Source organism: Tyto alba, unplaced genomic scaffold (assembly GCF_018691265.1).
Source record: "Tyto alba isolate M040663 unplaced genomic scaffold, T.alba_DEE_v4.0 Super-Scaffold_2, whole genome shotgun sequence".
Classification (NCBI taxonomy): domain Eukaryota; kingdom Metazoa; phylum Chordata; class Aves; order Strigiformes; family Tytonidae; genus Tyto; species Tyto alba.
Genome location: NW_024881282.1, coordinates 35,848,490 through 35,870,067, shown reverse-complemented (window position 1 = coordinate 35,870,067; position 21,578 = coordinate 35,848,490). Strand labels below are relative to the sequence as shown.

General features: G+C 38.4%; 1 protein-coding gene across 9 annotated transcripts in view; it reads left to right on the top strand.

The window, feature by feature from the left end:
• Nucleotides 1-1,174: 1,174 nt before the first annotated feature.
• The window catches only part of LOC104367672 (activating transcription factor 7 interacting protein), a 115,019-nt gene continuing 94,615 nt past the window's right edge, over nucleotides 1,175-21,578 (top strand). For 6 of the 9 annotated variants that reach the window (XM_042793053.1, XM_042793054.1, XM_042793052.1 and 3 more), the window contains exon 1: nucleotides 16,017-18,944. The gene's annotated coding sequence lies outside the window, so the exon portion shown is untranslated. Of the gene's footprint in view, nucleotides 1,306-1,521; nucleotides 1,705-10,984; nucleotides 11,128-16,016; nucleotides 18,945-21,578 lie in introns of those variants that run through there. The other 3 variants (XM_042793047.1, XM_042793046.1, XM_042793048.1) reach the window with 3 other exon arrangements.

Below are 21,578 nucleotides of genomic sequence, written 5' to 3'. Positions count from 1 at the left end.
TCTGTATGGCACAGACAAAAACTTAACTCTTATCTAGCTTACTCTTGAAGTAGATAAATCAGGATGCCATTTTTCACGCCATCAGTAGGAAGAATGTGAACTTTGTTGGTCTTAAGAAGGACGGAATAGGACTCTCCATTACAGAGTTAGTAGGTGACTGGTATTTGAATCTCAGCAATCAATTAGCATAGGTGGTATGTATTTCTGTTGAAAACTCTACATGCATCCTTCTATGCTCTTATACCTTCTTGTGTACCTGAGGATACACCTGTCAATCTCTCTGCTAGACCTGACCCATGCCTCATGCAACAGACCAGCCGTTGCCAATGGTCATTCCTGTCTTTGCGGTACAAAGGGCACCAAGTTCTAGCTCAGATTAAAGTGGGTCCCATGGTTTTGTTCCCCTCCCACCGGTACCCCTGAGGCAGAAATGGAGTGTGGGTGGAAAATGGCCACTCGCAATTCTGACCCACAGCTCACCCAGGATAAACCGCGTGTCTTAGATTCACTTTTAAAGCACAGCAAACGGCATTGGTTTCTTAGCACTCTTGAAAGCTGGTGATTAAAAAAAAACCCCAAACTTCTGTGTTTTGTCCAGGTGCAGCCTGTTGTAGAGAAAAACTGGAAGTCACCTTGCACAGAGCCCAGAACCCGGACAAGAGGAGCACTACGGGTGCTGCAGCAGGGAGCAAAGCAGGAAGCTGGCAACGCAGGTTATTTTCGGAGATGCCCAGCAGGCCTCGGGCAGGCTTTTGAAGGTGTCAGAGAGGCTCCAGAGGCAGGCAGCCGACCGCGGCTGTGGCAGGCGGCCGACCTGAAGGAAGGAGGGCAGGGAGGAAGGGAGAGAGCAAAGGGCGGCTGCTCCCGCCCTCGCTCCTGAGCCCTCAGCCCTGCCCCTCAGACCCAGGCCAGCGCCCCCTGGCGGCGGCGGTTGCAGCGCGCCTCGTGGCTGCGGCGCGTTATTGTAGGTAACCGTCCGCCCGCACCCGCCAAGGGGCGGAGCCACCTGCTCATTTAAATAACACGACGGTTATTTGCATACTATCAAGATGGCCGGCCCCGGGATTGGCCAGCTCCGAGGCAGCCCCCACTGCCGGCCCCTGTGCCCACGGAGGGGGGCGGGGCCAGCCGAGAGGAAGGAGGGGACACGGGGCTTATTTGCATAACGGCCCGGCGCGTGCGACGTGGGGAGGCGGCGTTGGTGGTGGGAGCGGGTTCCGATTTTGAATCTACGGCGGCAGCCACCGGGGAAAGGCGGGAGCGGCGGCCGCCAAGGGCTGAGGCAGGAGCTGCCGCGGGGCGCAGGTACGGCACGGCGCGGCGCGGCGCGGCGCGACCCTTCCGGGGCGCGAGTGGCCGGGCAGCGGCAGCACCCTACGCGGAGTGTTGCCCCGCGCGGCGGCGGCGGCGGCGGCGGCGGCGGCAGTGCGCATGCTCCGGGGGAGGGAAGGGGGGGGAGGGAGGGGGTTGCAGCTTGCAGGCGCGCCGCTGCGCGCACCCGGGGACTCGCTCACAAGCGCAGCGCGGCTACGCGCGCGCTGCATGGGAGCACGTGACCCGGCTCCAGTGCAGGCGGCGCGGCGCGCATGCGCGTTAGTGTTTTCGCGCCGCGGAGGCAGCAGGTGGGGAGCGGGGTGCGGGGAGGCGCCTCCCTCCGCCCCCCACGTGTGGCGGGATCCCCGCGGCGGCCGCTGAGGGTTATAGGTAGGTGTGATGTGGGGTACGGCATTGCACGGCACAGCTGGGACGCTCAGCTGAGTCCCGAAGGCGTAGAGAGCTGGGCAGCACCAGGCAGTTGTCTGGTTGCGTTCTGGCTTGTGCGTCAGTGAGGTGAAGGCGCTTCCCGCGGCGGGCGGGGTGTTTGGGTGGGGCAGTGGTGCGTCAGGGTGGTGCCTGGCGCCTCAAAAGCATTTCCTTTCTGTCCAAACTGGGGATGTCGTGAGCTGGGTGGGGCTGTACGCAGCCAGTGGTCATCCGCACAAATACAGCGGGTGCGAATGTTGAGTGTGGTGGATGGGCTCTAGAAGCAATGAGGAGAAAACAGATTTTCTTGTTATTGCGCTCAATAGGATGCCAGTGAACTTCAGATTAAAGTTTCTGAAGCATATGGGCATGCAAATTCACTAGAAATGAGGGCGTTTCAGTGGAGGAAAAAAAAAAAAACATAGTTGTGCAGTGTTTATTGATGACATCATGTAAATGTCATCAGTAAACAAGGCCAGAGTGGCTACTCTGGGTTGTCGTGGAGGCCCACATCAAACAAAATGGCAAAAATTAACAGTTTAAGTAGTATATTAATATAAAGAAGATACATTTCAGCTTCAGGTTTTCTTTGAACTTCAGCAATTAAAATATTAAACCTGTATTCATGGTTAAATGTTTCACATTTTAATTATGAAGTGACACTGCGGCCTGTTAGATGTGTAAGATTATCCTCAAGCAGTTTTTTCTTTTAGCAGATATATATCCTTCTTGTTACATTGCCTAATCTTTGACAGATATGCAGTGGAAATGCCTACTTCAGAATATTTTCTTGCATAATAGTAATCTTAAAATAAATCTACGTATTGTCAGTGTGACCCTTAATGCAGACCTGTTGGATGGAAAAATTGAATGGAAATGTTGATGGAAATATATTCTTCTAAAATAATGGGGTGAACAGCTCAACTGTTCTAGGCAACAGTCAATGAGCTTAAAACTGCATCTTTCATGTAGTCATAGAAAAACAACATCTGTGCATCTAGACAGTTTATTTAACATGCTATTTGGCGGAAGTAAGAATATGTTAATATGTTTGGTCAATATCCCAGATTATATAAGCAAATACAATATTATGAATAATTTTATTGGAATTTGTATCTGGAAGATCAGGATATTCTACAAGCACGCTGTTTGGGTCTCTTTTGCAAGTTAAAATATATTTTTGACGATTATCTGTTACACCAGCTTGATCTAGTTACAATTATTACAGGTATTAATATTTACTTTAGGTTTTTTAAAATAAATGTGAAGCATGTGCTCAACTTTTGCTTAAATCTGAAATTAGTAAGTTAAATAGAATTCTGCACACAAACAGCAGATATCAGTAAATATATTTTTCTGATTAGGAACTGGTTTCTACACTCCTGCAGGAAGGTATGAAGGAGAGTATTACCTCAAATATTAAAAATCCTTTGGAGGGGGAAAAAACCAAAACAAAACATTGCTATTTGATGTGTGATCTTGGGTAGGTAATTTCTCAGTTTTCAGCTACCTGAAATGGGGCTAATAGTAGTTGTCAGGCCCATTATAAAATGAGTTTACTAATGAATGCGTGAGGACTCGTGCAATTCATGAATCATGGCAACTATACCCACTATTTATTCCTCAAGTTTGGCAGTTATCTTATTATTTTGTATGCTCTGGAAGTATCAAATCAAGTTCTTATGTACATATAATCCAGAAAGGAATTGTACTAATAGTTTTGGATAGCAATACGTATTTTTGACAAATAATTAAAATACAGAAGAACTTGTTTTGTCACTGTTTATAAATAACTGCTCGTTCTGTGTTCTTTTTCAGAGAATCTTGAGAGAGTTTTGTGTTCTCATTGTTACGTTCTTTGTTTAGTAGACTTACTATGTTGCTTGGAGTAAAAGGCTTTTTATAAGCTGCAGCCTTGCTACCAAGTGTTGCAGTGCTGTAATGATGCTTCCTGTGATAATGTGGAAGTGTTGTATTTTGCTATATGAATTAATTTAACAAGATGATCTTGAATGTTGTGTAGGCTTGAAACTGATCATAACTGAATTGATTAATAGAAGAATACAATAATTGCATACATCAGTTGAAACAGTCATTTTGATGCTCTTACTGAAGAACCTCTTAATTCTCATTTCCTATCCATTATGAAGTCTATTTTCAAGTAGCTGCTAATCCCAGTAGATATGTGTACATACCATACTCTGTCGTGCTTGCTGATACCTCCTGCTTTAGCTTGTATTGTTATGCCCATTTCACATATTTAGAAGGTCAACATAAAGTGTAGTATGTTAGCTTTTCTGTAAAGGCTCCCTTAGTAATGCTTCCATTTGTGGCATAAAGGCAGGAAATGTGGTATAATGTAGACATATGCTTTCCTCTGAGCATGGAAGATCTTGCTAGCAAAGAGATCGAACATCTATGAATAAAAAGTTTAATTTTAAATACTGATTTTATAGAATCTGTTGTAAACAGAAATAGTTTACATGCTAAACATTTTTTTTAAAACCTGTTTTAGTAACTGATTCCTAACTAGTAACTAAATCCTTGTTTTTATTGTGTGCTTGTAATTTTTGGGAGAAGGCATTTTTTCTGTTACAAACAGACAATATTTCCACAGTGAAAAGTAGCTGACTAAACCAGATTCTATATTTTCCTTCCAAAACAAGAAAAAAAATCAAATTTCTCCCCATCTAGGTGGTTTTAATAGTATAATCATTAATTAGACTTATCTGGTTTTATTATCAGAAATTATATTTATGCCAGAGGCTATTTATGAAATGTAGATAGTAAGGCCAAAAGATATTTTACCAGTATGTTGTTTTTACTTAAAAAGTTTGCAGGTTGAATGATTTTCTTCCATTTGCTCTCCATCCGGTGTTTTTCTATATTGTAGACTAGCGATATGTCTATATTACGGGTTTATTTTGGAAATTACTGCAGTGACACAGATGTATATCACAGTTTTTGTAAGAGATACTAGATGAGGAAAATAATAGTTTTATAACTTGCAGCTTATGATATGTGAATGTGAAGGCTTTGTTTGTTTCATTTTTTCCTCCCCAATATATTTTTATATAATTTCTCTTAAATGCAGTCAAATCTAAGATTATTAATATTTTTCAGCTAAATCTGTGGCTGGACTCTTTACTTCTCTTTAGTATGTAACATTACTTTGAGAGATTTACCTACACACACAAAACAATTGGGAACTCATAAACTGGCCAACACAAATGACAATTTAATGATGTATATTTGTAATTCTGGTATTTCGGTTCTACTCATTGCACTATATGCTGCACTGAATGAAAAAATGCTCTCCTGTTTCCACCATACTGTAAGAAACTTCATCAAGCACCAATGGCTTGCAAATACTGGATGGAGAGTAAGATAGGGTGGTTGTGTGAGGCAACAGAAAATTTAATATTGTTTTTAGGGGTTTTTTTGGCAGCATATTAAGAAGTAGAGAGAAAGTTGGTTTCTCTAAAGTGATCTCTGTAATCAGGTGTCCATGTTAAGTTGAACAGAGACTATCTTAATCTCTGAATAAATTTTGGATGTGAATTGGGTAGTATTTATTTAAAATTCCTATAGCTCAGTCTTCTTTGGGGTCAGCCACCAGGCTTTAATATCCAAACCAAGGTAACTGTAAATTCTTCTAGCGCTGAGATTTTCAGTCAGGACGATCTGGAATACAGATTTTTGTCAGTCTTTGAGTTCTGGTTATCTTTTTAAAATCAAAATTTTGCATGATGTGGGATCTTAATTTCATTCATCTGAAGAGATTTTGTGTATCATTTGTAGTGTGCTTAGGTGTCTTACATTTCTTTGTGGAGGGTTTTTTGTTACTTTTTTTTCCTCCCCATTTCTGTAGCAATGGCAGTCAGAAAATTGTTGAGTTCATATGTAAAATGCTTAAGTCTCTGGAAGCATCTGATCATTAAAGTTCATTATTAGTCTACAGATTAGACTATAAAAGTGAGTGTATTCAATTAGAGATAGAAGGTACTAATACTAGCTATTAAGAAACTGGATCTGCAGAATGAGTTTATATTTTTTTTTTTTTTTATAATGGTAAACATTGAACTAAACCAATACATTCTTTAGCTTTTCAAGGTATAAATACTTGAATTGTGGTTCAGAAATGGGTTATCTGTTTTATTTGGTTGGTTGTTTCTTTTTTCTTTAGTTGCCTATTCTGGTTTAAATTAATGTTCTAGTTCTTATCTCTGTTCTGTCTTGACTATTTCTGTGCATATGCATGTGTGTATATATATATATCTATATGCAAAAAATCATCCTAAAGTTGAGAGTAGAATTTCAGCTACCTTTAAGTTTTCTGTGGCTTTATGTTTTATGTTTTCATGTAAGACTGTGTTTTAAAGTATTGAACAAAACCCACAATGCTGCTAGTGAAAAATAAATGCCTGCATGAAACCTAAAAAATGCATGAATAAGATTATTAAATGGCACTTAGGAATTCCACTAAGACAACAAGTATGTATAACAAATATAAATTAGCTTTTTTTGCTAAAGCAAAAAATTGCAAAACAGGTATGTGACAAGAATGTGTAATTGTGCCACAGCCCCACAAGTTTTAACAGAAATCTGCTCAGTTCTACTATAGTAGTTCAATTTTACGTGATCGTTGTTTGTCAATTGTTCTATCCTTAGTAATTCTTGAAAGATTTGTTGGTTTTCAGTAAATTTGACAGGGTAGTAAGGATTCAAAATAATTAATACCTGCTAATTTTGTGGGGGACAAAAAAAAAGCAGCTGGGGTGAGGGGAAGCTACCACTGTCCCCAGAGAGGGAACTTGGTAGTTACACATTGTTTTGGGGGGATAACTTCCAGTCAGTCAGGACCTAGGGATTGTCTGTCAATGCAATATGGAGGCTGTCACATCAACATGCAGCCTCGGACTAGATGTGTACATGTATTTGCTTGCCCATTGTGGTGAGGCACCAATTATAACCCAAGGTTACTCTGATAAAAAAAGTGACAAGATAATGTTTATAAATCTGCAGGAAGTGCCACTGCTTGCTCATTATCTTGTTTAGTACTACTGATGTATAGTTTTTAAAATCACTAGTGTATTTAACAGCAAGTCTGCCTCCCCTCCTTTTTTTTTTTTTTTTTTTTTTTTTTTTTTTTTTTTTTTCTCCTCTTAGTAGTAATTCCTTGGTGGTGTAGCTGAAGGTGCAATAGTAACCATGTAACTATTAAATAAATAATAACTAATAGTAACTATTAAATAAATGTGTGATCCTCAGTTGTATGTCAGCTTCCATCATATCACTGTGGAAGAATTTGGAACACTATGTACATGTATGTATGTTGTATAAATGCCATTTATGTTCCTCTGGGACTTATGAGTAACTTAAAAAGCTATGCCCTTTAAGATGTTTTATTTTGAGCTGTGTGTGTTATGACTAAAAACTGTACTCATGAGTTACCAGCTCTTATTTCTTCTAGGAACAAACATCAAATCTAATTTATTTTCTAAGCTATTTAGGTAAACTAATAGAGGTAGTTTGCTTTGTGTAACTTGGATTTTTTTAATACAGAAAAAATGTTTTTCTCTTCTAGATCCAATTTCTGAAAATGCTCTTAAGTAAATTCACATACTTAAAGCACAGGTTTTATGAATTACATGGCTGTGGATTTGTCGCCTAGCTGTTAAAGTAACCTGTATATTTTCTCCCATCATTTTGTGCTGTCCTAAGCATTATTCTCTATTTCACAATAGCATAAAGAAATGTTACGGTAAAAAAAAAAAGAAACCCGACATGAAAGAAAGTTCCTTCTACCTTTGCCTCCAACTTACTGCAGTTTCCAGTAGTTCATTTTAAAAAGACGTCACATTCTAATTATTTTTAAGTCTTTCAAAATGTGTTTAGTTGCAGGCTAGCACATCAACATACATGCTTGCTGACTTCAGTCAATCCATTCAAAATTTCCTTCAGTGGTACTACCATCAAGTGGCTTGGAGTCATGAGAAGACCTCAAATGTTGTCTAGACTTAGACTTTCTGGACTCTAGTGTTCCTTGTTTCATGATCATCATGGACTCTTTCTTTTCCCCAATAGTTTAAGTAGTTTTTATCTGTGAAGTTCTTGCAGTCCTAAGTGAAAATTGAGATGTTTCTTGAAGTCAGTTTACTGGCCTGTGTAAATGTAGGAATAAAGGAGGATTTCAGTACAAGGTCTCTTGAAACTTCAACTTGGATGCATATGATCAGTAGTAGTCTCTCATGAAGTGTTTTGTCTACTTAATATTAACGAACATACCAAAAAAAACCAAAACAAAACAAAAAAACAAAAATCGGAAAAGAAGAGGGTAAATGCAAAAAGTGGATGAGATGTGGTTTGTACACAAGGAAATGTGGATGATATGTGGCAGATTGATTTCTAAGTGTCTGATTTGAGCAAAATAAGTTCTTTGTGCTTTGGCTGCTTCTTTTGGCCTTTGTAATGTGAAATGACATAAAAACCTGTCTCAAAGTCCAGAATTTTCTGCCTCCACTTGATTCTTCAGGGTAGGAGCCCTAGTATAAAGTCTGACTATATGTAATGATATTTAAGAGGTGTGGAGGGGTTGATGTTACTTATACAGGGCAACAATTAGAGAAATGACAGTGTATCATTCTCTTGAGTTTCTTGTTTGATGTTCATGAGAAGGTTGGAAAATGGAAGCTGTGCTTTAAAATTTAGCTTATGACTAGAATAATTGAATTTGCTGAGATGATACTGCAGTGTGTTGGCATGTCATCAAAAGAAGGCAGAGTTAACGCTGTTTGGAGTTTTTGTTACATATTTAAGAGAAATCCAAATGTAACAGGTTAAGTTTAAATTCTATTCTGGATCTTCTTAAAATGTCCAATTTTCTTACTTTTGATTTTTAGAGAACCTGTATAGATGCTACCCTAAATAGCAATAAGAAATTGTAGTCCCATGCTAATATAGGAATCCCACTTTAGTGTAGGTTTACTTTAATTCCTGGACCAAAGCATTCTCAGGTAAGATATTTTACTCCTAATTTTGTATTTAATTGAATGTCAGGCTTTATTTTAAAATTAGTTTGGTTAATATTTTTTAACATATTAACACACCTCACTCAAACCCAGGACAGTTAACTGAAATATATTGAAGTGAACTCTTGAGTAAATGCATATGGTTTCTTACCATTCAGCTAGATTTTTTGCAACCAGGTGTCTGTATTAATATATCAGTACCTCTGCATGTTCATGAAGCTTTCTGACCAGGTAATACAATTAACTGCAGCAACTGGAGTGTGACACGGGTTCTGTGTTCTCTGGCTCACTGAAAGTGTTCTCTGAATGCTCTTGTTTCAAGTATTTATGTGTATTTGAACTTACTTAAGTCATTGAGTTTGCATATATCAAGCTCCACGACTGAATGTTAGAGAATGCAGTGTTGTACAAGTGCAGCTCTTGGGTTCTGGATGAGAACCTCTCTAGGTTTTGTAGGTGCACTAAACATAGAATTCTCTACTCTGTAAAACATTACTACTATGGAAATTAAAGTGCATGTGTATTTGTCATACAAATGAAATACTAAGTTTGACTTTTGAAATGTTACAAATTAATGTAAATCCCTGTAAGCTGAAAGTGTTCTATGTATGAAGTTCAGAGTAGGCAACATGGGGTTATACCTGGCTGATAGAAAACATTTCTTTTTAATTTGCTGTTAACTTTATTTTTTTTTTATTTAGTAATAGGTCTTGGTGAGGAAAAGCTTCAGTATAGTGTGTAATTTAAATTACTTGTAATTAAGTTCTTCTCCAGTTTTTACAAATTTGTTTTGAGAGACTTGTCTTTTGGCATTTGAACTTCAAGCAGATTTTAATTTAGTCCTCTGAATATGTACAGTATTATCAAAGATGATAATCATCAGTGTAGCTGTTTACATGTATGTGCTATGTGCTTTTTCTTGTGTTGCAAATCATGCTTTTCCTTTTGTCCTTGTATTAGCCAGATGGTGCATTTCAACATTTAAAAAGTTTGAAATACTAACTGTGGTGCTGATGAGTGCATCAGACAACTACTGCTGGCATGATTAATCAGTTCTGAAATAACCAGCTACAGCTGGCAACAGACATGCAGAGTTATGTAAGTTTAGACATTTTCATAAAAGTAGTAGATGGAGGGCGTGTTCTCCCACTTTTTTTGGGGGGGGCCTACTGTGTTGAGCTAATTTTGGATCACAAAGACTACTTTTTGGCAGAAGGTTAAGAAAATTCAACATGAACTTCCTTCGGGATCGCCCCATGTGCTCTTGCATTTTTTATTCAAATACCCATATTTGGATTTTGCAGAAGAGTTGTACATGATGAAGTGAGGCTGATATAGAGGAGCTGCCTCCAGAACCAGTCCGCTGTTGTCTGGACAAGAGTGTTTGATTGGCGTTAATGAACAGATATTATAGAGGAACCAGTATTATATTCTGCTTATGTTAAAATTGTCGATTTGTTTGACAACCCTTCTGTCTGTCCCTCCCCCCGATAGTTTCCCAAACCAGTTATTTAGGAATACACAAGATTCTAGCAAAATTGCTGAAGGAATTCTAGATATGTCTCTTTGAAAAACTTACACAATGCACTGCATCATTCATAAAGAATGAGATACTTGATTCCTGCAGGCACTGCAGTTCTGGAGTGTTCTTGGGGTTTTTGCTATCTTCCTTATTTACAGAGTGAACTTCCCTTTTCCCCCAAGTAAAACTGTTTTATTGGGCAACTAATATTACACAATATTTCAAAAATATGTGGTGCTGTAAAAAAGTATGGATCTGTTTCATAAGCTTTTTTTTTTTTTTAATAAGACTGAAATTGGGCTGCTCTTGGAAAGTATTCTCTAATGTTTGTCAGTTCTATACATGATCTGGCTCTGTATCTGTAGCTGTTAATACGTGACATGGATTCTGAACTGCCTGGAGTCGGAAGGAATTTGAAGAATGTGACACAAGTCCTGGATCACAGACCTAGCAGGGCTGCTTCTCGGTGGTTTTTGGTTTATTTTAGTTTTTTCTTTAGCAGTGGTGCTCTGAGTAGCTGCAGTGTTGCAGCGTGCATTAACCACTTCCTGCCTGTCAAAGAAACCATTCCTCTGCCCCCCCCGCCTGTGCAGCTTGTTGCAGTGTGGCAAAGAGGGAGGTGCTTTGCTGTATGAATGTTTTATCCACTTCTGAGTTGTCACTGAGTGGCTGGTCTTGAGTGCAGGTTGCAGCCATCTTAATCACGTTTTCAGTGCAGCTGAGACAGTGCAGTTTCAAAATGGCTGATGAAGTGCTCTTCATTGCAGCAGTTTAGCTTGACTGTATGCAAATGAGCAGAGCTGTTGGCGTCACATGCTCCAGACCTTAGAGGTAAGCATCAGCTCTGCTTTGCTGAGAAACAATTAAAAACTTCCTTTAGGCAAAATTAACTAATTCTAAGCTGTATAAAATATCTTAAAATACTGTCCTTTTTTTTTTTTTTTGTCAACAGGAGGGAGGGTTTTTTTTTTTTTTTTTTTTTTTTTGGCGTGTGTGTGTGTGTGTGTGTTTTGTTTGTTTTCCTTCCCCTTTCTAACTGAATTAATCCATAGACCTATATCATTTCTCAATTACAGGGTAGATTGGGTGGGACAAGAGAGATGAAAGGTCATACCCGTATGTCTTGGTAATCAAATTATCTCATTTTGGCTTACTTCCTTAGGCCAGAATAGTTCTCACTTTATGCTGCCCTTTCCCAAAAGCTTGCCTCATACTTTCAGCTAAAACATAAAAAAACTCTTTATAAATGTCGTTAAAGTTTTGTAACCAAGTGGTTAGATCTACATTTGATTACCATATTTTCAACATCTAACTTTTTCCAGTGTTAGATAAGAACTACAAAACCTGCATAAATACACTGGAATAGCAAGGATTATGTAAATGTTAACTATTTTGCAGGTAGCAGTTATTTGCTACTCAAGAATAATACTATAAATTTTGCAGAACTATTACAAATGATAGAATGAAAGTTTAAAGGTAAATTATTCTTTAATTGAAATCTGAGTTTCAAAGTGCTAGTGGTTTCACATGGCCAAGTCTTTTGTTGTGTGTATTACTGGTTGGTGGCCTAGCTATCTGTCATACTCAACAGTCATTAAAAGGTAGGTAGTTGGTAGGTGTTAGTGTTCAGGGAGATGAAAGTGGGAGAAAAGCAGTACTCAGGTTTTTTCCATTGGGAGGGGAAGAACAGAAAAGAAGGAAGACATTTTTTCTTCATGACTTGCACATTTTCTTGGTTTGTGTCCATCTCAAATACAGACAGTTAGGGTCTTTATGGGATCTTAAGCTGGATATGAGTTAATTTGAGACTAGTTAAATTGGGAGTTACTTGAAGTTCTCCAGAAATGTATCAGGAACAGCAGAATAGCTGGGTAACTTTGTCAGGACGTAGCTCATAGTATTGTCATGTCTGAAGTTGAACTTCTTGCTAAGGATGTGAAAGTCAGTACTAAAGGCCTAAAATTTTTGTCCTTCAGTATTTTTGCATGTTAACTTGGTGCTTTTAGCACACTGTGTAACAAAGTACTTGGTTAAATTAGTTTTAAAATATCTGTTCCTATAAATGGTTTATAGTTAAAGACAATACACTGTTTATAAAGAAAAGTATTCTGGTCAGGTAGTGCATATTGGGTTCTTAGGAGATGTGGTTTCTCCATGTTTACCATGTGCATTTGATATGAAGAGATACGGGATTTTAAGCCCGGGTTGATTGCTGACTTCAGTAAACTGTAAATTTGGAAGTAATTGGTCATAGGATTTTCCTGCTTTAGGATAAATGATCAGTGACAAGAATAATGTGAATGTGTGATCACAGGTGATAATGAAATTCAGGTAGGTAGTTTTATTACTTGTGGAATTTTGTTTAGTAGATTTGATTTAAGGCAGATCTTAGTTCATAGTGGCTTTTCTTGATTGGGTAAGATAGTTAAGATCCTGAGAACATTTGGGTACTTCAAAATGTCTGAAAACTTGGATAACAAATTCTAGTTAAATGCATTTATCTTAACAAAATGTGAAGATTTGCCATATGTTCACCTCATCTAATGAATGCAAATTAATAATGTAGTGAGATTTCCTTCTTCCCATCCCCCAAACAATAATCTTTCTGGTTTTCTGCAAGATACTGAGTCAAGTCATCCTGACCCCAAAATGATTACTGAGGTTTGTGTTTGTGTAGTTTTCAGTCAGTTATTGTTGTTGATTAATCCCAGATGTTATTAACTCTTTGTTCAAAGAAAGAAGAAACCATTCTTTATAATGAGATCACCAAACTCCTACTTTGTAATCATTGAAGGGAATTAAGCTTTAGGTCTAAAACTTACTTTACCATGTGCATCCTGAGGTGGTTTTATTGTTGGGTTTTTGTTTCAGGGTATTTTGTTTGTTTGTTTTAAGGAGCATATGAAAATGTTATAAAAACATATGGACATATAAAAATTGTCAAGTGCTATTGGTTTGGGGTTTTTTGTTAACCCTCACTTTAATGGGAACATGAAAAGGAAAACTAGTGCATTTCTTGTCATTCATTGTAAAGAGTGGTTCTTCATGTGTGTTACATTTGAGTAAAATATTGTACATTCACGCCATGTTTTTCATACAGTCCTTTTTGTGCCTTTTTTGTTGCCCATCTTTTTTTCTGTGAGCTAAGTAAGGGAGTTCTAAAGGAAAGCTCTTGTCTCAGTGTCTTCCCTCCCTTTGGTTTTGCTTTATTTTGCTCTTTAACAGGATGTTTTGGAAACAGTATCATTCTTGGAAGTGCTGTACAAAATGACTGGCCCAGCAGGGAGCTGTAGTGTTCTGTTGTATGAGCTGAGTGGGTGTTGTGGTTTGGGTTGGTTGGGTTTTTCTTGGTTGGTTTCTTTTTTCTTTCCTGAAGTGGGTGTTAGAATGCATAAAGTATGGTAGGTTTTGAAACCTGTGTTGCATATGGAACATATCCCTGATTCCAGAAGTCCAAGTAAACCGCAGTGCTTGCTGTACAGTCATACTGGTAGCTGACACTGTGATCTCTTCTCTGTTCCCTCCCATTGTGTTAACAGTTTGTTCTTTGATCATCAAAAAGAAAATGAAAAACACCAATTTATCTGCATGGGAACTAGACACTTCAATGAATGCACACCAGGAGAAAAAAAAAAGGCGCTTTTATTAAATACTGAAATTAGATGTTCATGATTTGAATTAGCAATAGATGTGTATAATGAATTAATGATTTCAACTGAATTGATCGCTATACATTTTTAATGTGAGATACACTGTCAGACTCTGCTCAGTGTTCTTCTGTCTGCATTTTCTCCACTTCTGAGACCTGCTGTATTCTAGAAGAAGTACTGCTGATAGGTAAACTTGAAGGATAGGCTTTCAGAAGTAAATAAATTGATAATAGGATCGCAGTCTCAAATACATGTGACTCTAAAAGAGAAATACCCAACAATTCTTTACTCTGAAGGAGTGTATACATTCACCTTTTTTTTTTATTTGATGGTAAGAAAATTACTTTAATTTGTGCTCCAACTATTTGGATTTTTTTTATTACTAAATCATACTTTGTTGGAACCATTCTAACATAGCTTGATTATTTTTTATATTCCTCTTAAAATTCAGAATTGTCTCAATTTGCAGAGCTACATCTATTTTGGTAGATATTTTGGGAGCAAATAATTTCAGGAAGGATTTGAAAAAAACTGGAATGGACTCCTGAATTAATGCAATACTGTTTAATACATGCAAATCACTTTCAGACAGCTGACTTGTTTGGTTCTTTAGTTACTAGAAATAAATGGCTACCAAGCACTTAAAATAGTTTTGAAACATAATAGTCATAATGTGATTATGGACTTATTAAACAGTTAAATTGGATCTTTGTTTTTAGCTGTAAACTTTACTATGGTTTTTTTGCAAGAATGTACTGTCTTCGAATGAGTTGTAAGCAAGACAGGTGTTAATTTTTTTTCTGCAGCATCTTGATTTGCAGGTTAAGATCTTTCTGCTTTTCAGTATTTATTTAGTAAATGACAAAATTCCTTATGTAAATGTGAGCAAAATGTGGGTTTTCTGAAAGTTTATAAGGAGTCAGACTGAGTATTTTTCCTTTTTAAAAGAAAGGGAGTGCAACATTAGACTGTTACTGCCTGAAAGTTACCCATTTTTGGTACTTTATCACCCCTTTTCTACAGTAGAAAAGCGGATATAACTAGTGTCAGCCCTCCCCCCCTTTCCCTTTCCTGCCTTCCCTGCTCCTTCTGTTGATAAGGCATCTGCTGTAAAACATCTTGAAATAAACCTCACTGGCTAGGATAATGGGTTGATAGGCAGTTCTCTGCTTCAGAAACTAGTATTTTCTGTGCATTTTAAAGACCAATATGAGAAAAACTTGAGAACTACTCAAACACTGGCTGAATAATTTGTTCTGTTTCATGCTCTGGAGGAGAAGTCAGAGGGAAAGGGGGTGCTTTCAACAGTGTGTATTGCTTACAGAAGAGGGCCTTTCATTTTATTTTGCACTGTGATGGGTGGTGCTTTTTTTCTCAAGCTACTACTAACAGATTTTGTCTTAGGTTGTTTTTTTAATTTTTATTTCCAACTTCGTCAATGAAATGCTTTCTTATCTAAAATTGTGTCTAAATTAGGCATATTATTCTATGGCAGACTTTTCTGTACCTTTCTATTCTGAGATGAATCAACTGACATTTAAAATTTGAGGATGTTGTCTGATATGTACCAATTGAAACCATAGAGCTAAGTCATTATTTCGAATGCAACTGGCCTTACTACTTTTGACTGTAACATCTGCTCTTTAAGGTCGCTTCTGATGACAGACTAGAAAATTGTATGCATGTTGGAGGAAGAGTCCTCTTCACTGGCTTTGGCAAGGCAAAGTCCTAAGAGCTTTTGGGTGTTCTTGCTGATTGCGTGCAGGAAAGGCAGGCAGACATTTTGGCTTTTTCTGTAGTAGTAATCACTGGAGAATATAATTAAGTATGCTATTGTTTATTCTTCCAGGTTAGAGTCTCACATTTAAAAAACAAACAAACAAACAAACAAAAAAAAAAAAAAACAAAAAAAAAAACAAAAAAACAAAACAAAAAAAAAAACACGAACCGAATTATTGGCAACACCTGCTGCCTCCTCCCCCTGCTCCCGCTCCCCAAAAAAACAAAAAAAAAAACAAAAAAAAACAAAAAAAACAAAAAAAAAAAAAACCAAAAAAACCAACCAAAAAAAAAAACCACTACCCCCACCCCCCAAAAAAGGCGGGGGGGGGGGGGAAACGCACCCCCCACCCCCAGTGTCCCGTTTCAGAAGCAGCTGCGGTGGTGCGTGTGCTCGGGGTCCGGGGGCTCTCCCCGTCCATGGCAGGCAGGCGCTGCTGCAGTCGGTTCGGGGCTCAGCAAACCCGCCAGTCTAGCGCAGAGGCAGCCCCCTGTGCAGTGCGTTTGCTCCTCCTCCCTGTAAAAACACTCTGCGTTCGAAAACGGGCTTTATCATAGCTAGTGGTGGGAGAGGCAAGAAGGCGAAGAGAGGACGGCGCAGCTGAGGTGGCCGAGGGGGTGTGGGTGACTCTGCCTGAACCTTCTGGAAGCGGGGTGGTGCCTCCCCCAGACAGAAGATGGGGAGCTCCCCATCAGGGCTGCGAGCAAGCTCTGGCCTGGATTTGCCTGAGCAGACTGGAGCCGAGAATAGAAAATGCTCCAAGTAAAGGCTTTTATTTTGCAGTATCTCTTTTAGTGTGCTGAAAATCATACTATTATTCTGGTATTTATGCACAAAGCTGGGGAGGGGGGGCGGCGGCGGCGGCAGCTCTGTGTAGGAAACAAGGGGGGTTTTTTGTTTGCTTTTTTTAAAGCAGCATTGGTGCCCTTTATTTTTAAGATCAGAGGCTGCTCATCTGATGAGTCATTCTGCAAATGACAACAGCATCACTGAAAGATGTATTCTGCACAGTGTTTAAATGTGCTAACATACACAAATCTGTCTGAAAGTAAGATAAATCAAAAGGTACACGTGACGTAAAAGAATAGCAGTACCAGATCACTTGTATAGTTAATGTCTGTCATTTTAACGTGACAGTCATTCTGGAAAAATAATTATTTTTCCCATACACATCACTTCAGGCTTTTGAATGCAACAGCTGAGGATGAATTGTAACAACCAGGGAAAAGTAATTTGCATTACTGAATACTTTCAGATACAAAATAGGTATCTTTTTGACATTGCAGATGAGCAAACTGTGTTATGCTCAAATAACCTAGAACCAACCATACAGCAAATTACACTTGCAGTGGAAAAGGGGGACATAAAAAGTAATTTGACTATATATAGCCTTGACACTGTTGGCATTCTAAAGAGGAACAATGCAGGGAACTAGAAGAGCTCCGTGGTGAAAAGCAGGCTCTTGTGATCTGAGGCACTCTGCCTTTGCCCTGCCGGGATCAACAAGCATCACTGTCTCCATCTTTCCTTTTCCACTAAATGGTGTGGGGCTGCAGCTATAGCAGTGTTGCTAAATGTGTAGCTAGCCAAACACTACTGTGAGTATAACCTGGTTTTATTTAGGGTTTCGCAAATTCATGTTTCTAGTTGTTATAATAAACAGCATATTTATTAGCATGGAGTTGTTTCATCCTCTAAGAGTTTCTTATAAGGCAGAAAATGAGAGGAGAAAGGTATTAGCGGATGATTCATCCTTTACATAAGTACACTTAATAGTAAGCAAAGCCTGGCTTCTTTTTTTTCCCTCCCAAAACATACAGTGACTTCTAGAATAAACATTTGTAAAACGCAATTAATTTATTCATGTAATTGGACTTTGACTGGAGGTAAAAAGAATTAAGAAATTAACTATTTGAAGTCAGAGGCTGAAATCCAAGCTTCTGCCTCTACCTGTCACTGTACCATTTAGGTACTTGAAAAGATAGTCTGCAGCTCAGGATGTTTTTGTTTTTTTTTTTTTCCCTTCATCTGCCTAATGAAAAAAAAATAAAAATGTGAAGTGGAAACAGAAAATAAAATGGCCAGACATGTTACCTGTCGGCATTAGGTTAAAAATGCATCTGACCCACTTGGGGCTGATACTTATTAGTATGCTGCAAACTACTGGAAATACCAGTTTAAGAAAAGCTAGTTGCTTAGCACTGAACATACCCATTTTTTCAGTGTTACTTCAGTTACTACAGAGAGCTTACTAGAATTGCTGTGAACAGTGCATCATGTAGCATTCCACTAGGAACAGGCTTCAAGGTGGAATTTCTTTTGCAGAGACTATTGTCAATTTTTGTTTATACACGCAGTAAGAGCAGCATTTGACTTTTGACATGGATCTGGATTATTAGTAAGCAAATAGCTGTAGGGTATATTCTAGAACCCATTGTATCACAGTGGGCTGGGGGAGGATTTGCTCAGCAATATCCTGCTGCAATTTAGTCTTGAAATGAGGCCCCCTTTATGTAAATTTTTACTGGGCCAGCTAGCTGTAACTGCAGTCTGGCTCTGTGTTGGCAGCAGCTAACATGTGTCATGGACTTCTCTTGTGCACGGATTGCAAACACATGCTGGCTTCTGGACCTAAAGATCCACGCGGATGAGTGTGAAAAGATGTACAAAGGAACCTAGGTGTTATTAGCTTGCTAGTAAGTGAAAATACAGAGGAAATTCCAGCTTTCTTCTTTTTTTTTTAGTGTGCTGTCTTGCACTGTGCTGTAATAAATTTGTGCTTGTTGGTACTACTGTGTGGTATGTGGGAGGTACTTAACTGCACATAGTTGCTGCAGTGCTAATAGTTGGCAGCACAGAAGGCAGTACAAAGAGTCAGACTGGCGGCACTTGCAGTTGCAACGTTCCCTTGGAGGCTGTGGCATGCTCAGTGAGCTGCAGGGGCACTCCTGACATGTTCAGCCACTTGTGTGGGGAAGTGGGAGTTCCAGCAGGCTTTAACAAGCAGATGTAGTCTACTAGCTGAGAGGTACAACAGCATAGCTCAGGCTGGCTAAAAAATAGTACTCATGCTGCTGTGTAAACAAAACAAGATCTTAGTATCAAGATGGCTGACCTGGAAGTCTACTTATAGCTCGTGATACTTATGCAAATGAGCTACGTGTCAGTGGCTTACTCAGAGGAGGAAGCTCATTTTGCACGTGCCACCTTCTCGCCAGGTAAGAGAAGCGACTCATTTTCTGCATTAATGTTTCAGAGGCCTTTGAAATTATTTTCCCACTTAGGTATCCATCCCCCACTTTGGCATAATGCCAGGAATTAAATTCAAATGAGGCATTTTCTGGGAAGCCCGGAAGTAATTTGTTCTTTCTGTAATTATTTTTGGGTTGCTGTTGTCATGGGGAACATTAACTAACAATTATTGTAAAATGTGTACTTAAGTAAAACTGAAGACTTAAAATATTAGAAATTTGAGTGTGTATTTTTTTGCTGCTAATGTTACTGGGTTTGTTTGGTTCAAACATCTACTGTTATGCTATTGTGGTATTTTTGTCCCTGTAGTGACACCAGTTGATGCACATGGAGACATAGCAATACAGTGATCTTACCCCTGAAAAGGGTGCAGAATTAATAAGGTTGAATCCACCAGTGGTGATTTTCTGGCTTCATGGTATTATGAAGAAACTTCATTATCCTCATTGTAGTTTGAATTATCTTCTTTCTGAGATGGCAAAACTATTAAAAGTATTGGACACTGAACTGTTGTCCATGTATCTTTTTAGTATAAATGCACATTCTCAAGTGCATTTATGTGAATTTTAAAAAGGTGTATTTGTAAGTAAGGAAACAGATCAGAATAAGATTTTTATCTGATCTTCCTCCCCCCTCCCCCCCCCCCCCCCCCCCAAAGGCTCTTGCCTTAGAGCAGCAAATTTTAAGAAAATGACAGTATTGATAGTTACATAATATTCTGTATTGTGGTTATGCATGTAGTGCATGAAATGACTGCATGGGGCAGATGCGCTAGTTCTGCACAAATATATTTGCGTTGTTTCTATTTTACAAGTCAGAAAAGTTGTGGTAGGGTGGGAGACTGGAAAGAGGAGATGGTAAGAGAAAATGATTGGACTTGGGAAGTCTCTGAGCTAGAGAGAAGAGATAATTTGAGATGCATGAAAAGGCCAAGGAAGACATTGTTACTTAAAGGTAGACAGCAGCTCAAGATAGGGATGTGGAACTGGCAGTAGATGGGCCTGGTCTGGTTGAAAGAAAAATTAAATTAATTGAAAAGAATAACACTAAAAAGATAGAAGGGCAAAGCAGGCAGGTACACTATTTGAGCTTAAAATAGCAGTGATGAGGATTAAAAGTATTGGAGCCATTCTGAAATGAACTGTGAATTAAAGCCAATAGAGAAGATGTAAACGTGCTAGGAAAGAGAACTGTAACTGGTTGATATTGTTGGGGGGGAACTTAATGATAATAGAAAGGTATACTTCTTTGTTTATATGGCAGAGTAAAATGCTGCATGCCAACAGCTTGGGCCAACTGAGTCTTTTTGTATGTATGTCATTTATTTTGAAACCTTGGAGAACTTTTTTTACTGATAACTTAAAAATTTGATATTTTGCTTATGATTTAGAGTTCTAGTTATATGTATGTTCAGGCTAAAAAAAGTACAAAAATGGGGGTGTGTGGGGGTGTGTGTGCATGTGAGAAAGTATGTAATTAGGTATATGGTAGTTTTCCCCAAATAAATTACATTAGAAATTGCAGTTAACAGCTATAAAGGTTGTCCATAAAGAGCAAATTCTGTTAAAATCAGTCTTGCTTTCCTTGCAATGTGAAGGAAGCAATTCAGGGCCCCTCCCACCTTTTATGTGAAGTGTAAGTGCAAGGATGGCAGAGGAGAAACGGCATTGAGTGAGATGTGAAAAATGTAGAAAACTGATTGAAAGAAAATGTTTCTGAGGGACAACCTTGACTAATAAAGCAAAGGATAACAAAGGTAAGATTGTTAAAAATTGAGAAATAATTCTAGCAGCAATGTAGATGACAATGATAACATTCATAGTGAAAGAGAAAATGCAGAAGATTACGGTAGATTTTTTGGGTTTTTTTTTAGATAAAAGTGAGATTACATTACAATGTCTCGCAGGTGACTTAAGTACTTAAAATCTAGAAATCACAAGGAAGATACTAAAGAGTCCATGATAAACGTTTCCAGCAAAAGTTATAAGTAGGTCCTTGTAATCTGCACCCGGGAGTTCTAAAAGAATTGGCTGAGAGTATTTATTTTCTGAGATGTTCCTCACCATAACTTAAAATACAATGGAAATTCCAGGAGACCTTGAAGGCTTCTTAAAAAGGTCAAGCGAAGTGACCTAAGTAACTATTTAGCCTCACATCAATCCTGGGGAAGAATAATGGAGGTACAATTGAGAGATTCAGTAAATGTGAAAGAATGTTATCAGAATTAATGCTGAGGTGATTTAATGGAAGTAAAACTTAATTTAAAAAAAAAAAAAACAAAAAAAAAAACAAAAAAAAAACCACTAACATAATTTGGTTTAGAATAAAGTTCCTTGGTGTAAATACCTGATATGTATAATGCAATTAGACCTTGATATGCCTTTTTCTTACATAACAGCTATGTCTTCCCCCAAACCCTGTATCAATAAAACATTAAATTGATTAAAAAGCTTTTAAGGGGAGAGAGGTAGGAAGCATACTTCAAGTAAAGTTTCTTTGACTGGTGTTGTAAAGCAGTTACTTTTGTTAATTTACAGAGGATAGAAAGATCAACCCTTAGTCATCTGGATCATTTGCTTAGTGGGACCCACTCAGATCTA